Source organism: Triticum dicoccoides, chromosome 7B (genome assembly GCF_002162155.2).
Source record: "Triticum dicoccoides isolate Atlit2015 ecotype Zavitan chromosome 7B, WEW_v2.0, whole genome shotgun sequence".
In the NCBI taxonomy this organism is placed as follows: Eukaryota; Viridiplantae; Streptophyta; class Magnoliopsida; order Poales; family Poaceae; genus Triticum; species Triticum dicoccoides.
This window is the reverse complement of record NC_041393.1, coordinates 467,081,790-467,088,067: the sequence shown is the minus strand read 5'-3', so window position 1 is coordinate 467,088,067 and position 6,278 is coordinate 467,081,790.

Sequence of the window (6,278 nt, the reverse complement as noted above, 5' to 3'; positions counted from 1 at the left end):
ACTTTGGGTGCTTCTTTGGGCTTTGATGGGGCAGCCCCTGACCTAATAGCATCACCCATAAGCTTCTGAGCCTTGGGTGCTAGTGCAGCAACCTCTTCTTCCTCTTCCTCATCACAAGAATGCTTCTCAAATTCTGCCATCAACTTTCTTGCACCATCTCCCTCTCTTTCTTTCCTTCTTCTTCTTCCCTTCTGCAGCAGCCTCTTTGGGTTGAGATTCCAAAGGTACTTGTGTAGAGGCTCTGGCTTTAGACATGGGAGTTCTCTTAGCAAGTACTTTGGTCTTAATACCAGGCTTAATGGCAGCAGGTGTGCCATACTCCTTTTTGAGAACTTTCTTCTTGGAAGTGGCCTCATCCTCTACTGCCACATAGTCTTCATCCTCAGATTCTGAGGTTTTCTTCTTTCTGGCCCTGGTGGCAGCTTTGGGCAAGTTGCTTGGGGTGCTCCTGCTTCCATCATCTGAGGTACTAGAGGGACTAATGCCCTCACTCATCTGAATCTGCTCCTCTTCCCTATTCTGGCTGTCACATTGATCAGACATGTTGCAAACACTGACTGCAGACCCTGTGAATAGATATAGATGAGATAGAGTGGATGAGCATCACAAAATATAGAGGTTTTTGCAAAAGAATGATTCAAAAACTTAGTTTTAGTTTTCCATAGAAAGCATTTCGGATTAACCGATTCGCAAACTCGGTGATACCGAAGCAGCTTTTGGAACCTAAACTAGTGAACTCGGTCAGACCGAGTCACAGTTTGGTGGCACCGAGAATGCTAGGGTTTCACAAAGTCCTGAACTCGGTCACACCGATTTGCAATTCTTGGTCAGACCGAGAATCACTTGTGCAATGGCCTTGGCCGAATCGGTGGAACTGAGTTCTGCAACTCGGTGGGTCTGAGATGGTTTCGGCGGAAACCTAACCCTAAATTTTCAATTCACTACTAAACTATGGATTGTTTTGACTGGATAGAATAGTTTCAATCGTGGAAAGAATCATGATGAACACAATGTGCTAGGAATCGGACGGGGATAGCACTGTGATCGAGTCCATACCCTAGCTTGGCGATGAACTCGCTACGGCGGCAACGGCGGGGGTGATTTCCATTGACGGTGGTGGAGACCAGCGACTGGAGCCGGCTGGCGACGAGGAGGACGATCCGGAGACCCTGGAGGCAGAGCGAGCTATGCGCGGGTGAAGGGGTTTGGAGAAAGTTTCCAAATTTTTGCCCGTGAGTATATATAGCCCGACCCTGTCGGTGTGACCAAGTGGAACAACTCGGTGGCACCGAGATGCATAACTGTTGACTGTTACAGCAACTCAGTGTGACCGAAAAGTTCAAATCGGTTGCACCGAGATTGAAAACCTAGATCGACTTAGTGATCTCGGTATGACCGAAATGGAGGAATCAGTCAGACCGAAATGCACAAAGAAGTTTTGGAAGTTTAAGTCTATGACGAATTGGGGACTCCGAGTGCTCCTCACACAGAGTGGTTCGAATCTAACTTGATCAAATTTTGTGATGTAGCATGAATAGAGTTTGAGACAAGAAAAGCATAGATAGCTAGAGAAGGTTCTTAGGCATTCTTGTCCATCCACTTGGCAAAAGAAAAAGAAACCAATCAATCAAAGCAACAAGTGGATGTCCTCGAATGAGTAAAATATGCAACCAACATGCTCACACAATAAGATGGCAAATGAAATATGTGGAAAAGCATGCACAAACAATTCTAGCATCTATCAAACAATTGGCGATGACTAGGTCATCTATATATGAGTATATTGACTTAGGAGTCAAATGGGAAAATTTGATCATAGGTCATACTCATCATTTAAGCTCAAGTGGGGTCACCACTTTTACATAATGCATTGATGTGTTCACACCATTAGAGTTGCTTTGACTCAATTCTTAGAGTTAAGCTCCCCTAGATGTGAGACCCCCCCCTTAGAGGGATGAACTAACCTTGGGTTTTGTCGATGATGACTTCATGTAGGTGTTGAAGATGTGGATGCTCAATGTTGATGTAGATCATTTGGAGCAATCCCTTGGAGTGAGTTGCGCTTTCAATACCTACACGGGTTAGTCCCACAAGGAACAAACAAGGATATCCATAGACATAGAGTGATGCACACACAAGATGATGTCTATGAAAGCATTAGATTACCTTGTCCCTTGTCTTACCAACAAGAGGGTTTGTGACTCCTTGAACTAGTGCAAGATGTGGAAGTTGATTGCACTTCTTGTTGCAAAAATGATATGAGTAAAATATGTTGGCGGAGTCACCCTCAAGAACTCTATAGTTCTTCTTCTTCGGGATCCACATCATCTTGATGGGAATCCTTGGAGTTGTAGTCGTACTTGATGAAGTAGAACTTGTCGTAGTCTTGGGAACCCACTTGACCAAGGCCTTAGGAGCTTCTTCAAATGCATCAATCTCCTCTTGAAGCTTGTCCTTGCCTTTTTGCTTGTGGTCTTGTGGTGGAAGATCATCTTGAGCTTGTGTCCCCTTGAAGGAAGTAGGATCATACTTCTCTTGTTGAGGAACAAACTTCGTCTTGGGATATTGATCTTCTTCCCACTCAACTCCATTGGCATTGAACTTTCATTCAAAACCAACACCTTGGTTCTTCCGGTGCCTTCCTTGCTTGCGTACAATTTCCTCAAATTGCTTACTCCCGGCAAGGCTCTTGTAAACACCTTTATCTATAATTCCCTTCAATAAGCTATTTTCTTGCTCAAGTGTAACTTGGCTAAGAGAATCATTAGTGGAATCACGAGAACAACTATAAGCAACAACATTTGATTTAGCATGATTATTGTTACTACTAGAGGAAGAATCCTTCTTGTTTTTGTTAATGGACTTGACTTGAGGCATGTAAGTAGATAAGAGTAAACACTTAGTAATGTAGGAAGAACTTTTCTTACTAAGATCATCATTGATTGCCTTTAAGAACTCATGCTCTTGCTCAAGATTGAGCTTTTCAGAGCGTAACTTCTCACGAGTCCTTAAAAGTTCTCGATGATCTTATAAGATAGTTTCATGAGCTAACTTAAGAGTGTTTAGTTCTTTAGTTAGAAGCTCAATCTTCTCCTTATCATTGTCATTCGTTTTATCTTGATTAGCATGATTAATTGACGTTTCGTCATAGTATTCATCACTAGAGTTGTCAACAAGTAAATCATCATCACCTAGCAAGTCATCTTCATCACTATTGAAATCAACATACTCGGGGTGTGTTAACTTTGGGCCTTTAGCCATGAAGCATCTTCCAATTCCTTCATTGGGTGAATCAAATATGTCATAGGAGTTGGTCGACAGAGGTGCTAGACCGGCAACACCTTCATCTTGAGTATATTCGGAGTCGGAGTGATAGCTTCTCTCGGAGTGAATGTCGGAGTCGGAGCGGGATACCCATTCACCAACATGAGATTGATGTCTTCGTTTTGTGTAGCTCCTTGATGACTTGTCCTTCCTTTCCGAATCCTTGCTTCTCCGGGACGTTCTTCGTTCATAGCGATCATCTCTACTCCTCCTCTCTCTTGGTGGTGATTCTTCTCTTCTACTTCTCCTCTTGGGTGATTCTTCTCTTCTTTTGTGGGGTGCCATACACTCATTGGAATAGTGTCCGGTGTCGGTGTCAAAACCGGTGGATCTCGGGTAGGGGGTCACAATCTGTGCGTCAAGGCTGATGGTAACAAGAAGTAAGGGACATAGATGTTTACCCAGGTTCGGGCCCTCTCGATGGTGGTAAAACCCTACTTCCTGCTTGATTAATATTGATGATCGTAGAGGCTAAACCCTAGGAGCTAGCCTATGATGGTATGAATGTAATTGTGATCGGTCTTCTACGGAACAACCTCTCCGGTTTATATGGACACGGAGAGGGCTAGGGTTTACATGGAGTCAGTTACAAGGAAGGAAATATAATATCCAGATCGCCAAGCTTGCTTTCCATGCCAAGGAAAGTCCCATCAGGACACGGGCCAAAGTCTTGAGTCTTGTATCTTCATGCTTCAATAGTCCAAACGTTGTACACGGTCCGGCCGTCCGGATACCCCCTAATCCAGGACTCCCTCAGTAGCCCCTGAACCATGCTTTAATGATGATGAGTCCGGCGTGTAGTATTGTATTCGGCATTGCAAGGCGGGTTCCTCCTTCGAATACTCCAGAATGGTTATCGAACACGTAGACCGTGTCCGGATTCGCAAGATGATCTTCACATACCACCGTAGAGAGAGTGATATTTCACAAATGCAATCTGCTGACAACTTTTCCTGATGACGTAACATGTTATTACGGTCGGATCACTATTCGAACCGTTTCCCCACAACCAGCTACAACGCATATCACGAGGCGGTTTCTGTGACACGTCTTGTCAAAGCAGAGATCGTGTCCCCTTATTACGGGATGCTCATCAATACGGGCATGGGTAATCTAACCGTGCTACTAATCGCGGCGAGCGGGAGGCGAACGGGTTCCACCAGGCAAGTGGGGAAGCACAAAAAGCCCTTATCGCCTTTATAAGGAGGTCAGGTTCCTTTCTCTTTTACCGACGCCTCCTTCTCCCGTTAGCTCATTCCCCTTTGTGCGAGCCCTAACGCCCAAGCACTCTTCTCCCCCACCGAAGGGAAGTTTTCTAAAGATTTCCGGAGCAGGAGGCAAATTGATGGCCTTAGCTGTCCAGGAGAAGGACATCAAGAAGCTCCGGGGAGCCGGGTATCTGGCCCAGAAGATCGGCCATCGTCTTCCCCCGGCGGGATAGGTCGTCCATACTCCGGAATCTCATGAGAGAGTCGTGTTCCTTCCCCATTTTGTCCGTGGGCTCGGGTTTCCCCTTCTCCCATTCATTCGGGGAGTCATGTACTACTACGGGATCGATTTTCATGATCTTTCCCCCAACTCCTTCCTCAATATCTCGACGTTCATCGTCGTGTGCGAGGCTTTTCTCCATATCCCACCTCACTTTGGCCTATGGCTGAAGATTTTCAATGTGAAGCCCAAGGTGGTAAGTGGCAAACACGCCGAGTGTGGCGGCCCCATGGTAAGCAAGATGCCCAAGGCTATCTGGCCGAAAGGCGCTTTCAACGACTCCATCAAGGAGTGGCAGCAGCAGTGGTTCTATATCACTGAACCATGCGACAAGAAGTGGGCGGCAGCTCCAGAGTTCAGATCCGGAGCTCAACTGCGGCTCACGTCCTGGCCCGAGAAGGGCTCAAACTGGTGCTTGTCCGACGAGCTGTATTGCTCCAGATACGCATCCAGGGCGTGATCAATAGGGACGTCAAACTCGTCGACGTAGTCTAGGTGATGCTAGTTCGCTTGGTTCTCCCTTGTAAGCGCCGAGCTTGTACCCTGTGGGAGTTCGATCTGGCCGAGCACCAAACCCTTTAGGAGCTTTACGACTCCACCCACAAGGATATCTGGAAGGTGCTCTTTAAGTCCAGCAAATCGTGGTCGGGATCGTGGGTATCAATCATCCCATTCTCCGAGCTCGGTAAGTCACAGCCACACTTTTTCTATTCGTGCTTTAATTGGCACATCATGCGGGAGACACCCTAATCGTATTTCATTGTAACCTCAGGGATGGGTAAAGAAGTTGGAGCGACTACATTGTCCAGCCCCCCTGCCGGAGGAACCGGCCGGACCTCTTCTAACGAAGATGCTGGTCCCCGCGCCTTATAAGGTGCCAAAGAAGGAGGCTTCCAAGAAGGTCAAGAAGACCCGGGGTGGCCTTCGCCGTCGTGAGGTTTCGGACGCTAGATCCGAAGACTCCAGCGACGATCCTTCGTCTGAGGACGAAGAGGAGGAAGAAGAGGAGGATGAGCCTCACTCTGACGGTGGGAGGAAAAGGACGGCCTCCGCATCTCTGGAGGTCGGATTGCCCAAGAGGGGGAAACATTCCCTCCCAGGGGCATCCCCCACGGCCGCCGATAGCAGCCCGGAGTGGGATCCCAGGGCCTAGCCCTTGGAGAAGTCGTAAGTATCCGAACACGCATATGCGTCCGGGCTCGTTTTTTTTGGGTATAGTGGTTTTGACTGTTGCCTACATATTGCACAGTCCGGAAAGGTCCTACGCCGGCCAGTCCTCGTCGGAGGATTCACTGGAATCGGATGCTTTGGTGAGCGAGACGCCTCCGTAGGCCCCTTCCCCCAAGTCTGGGCGTGACACCGAGGTGTCGTCTCGACAAGACCCGGACCAGGGAGGACATATCCCTGGTGCCAAACACGCAGGGATGGATACGGTCCCCGGGTCCTCTAGGGTTCTGGGATCGAGC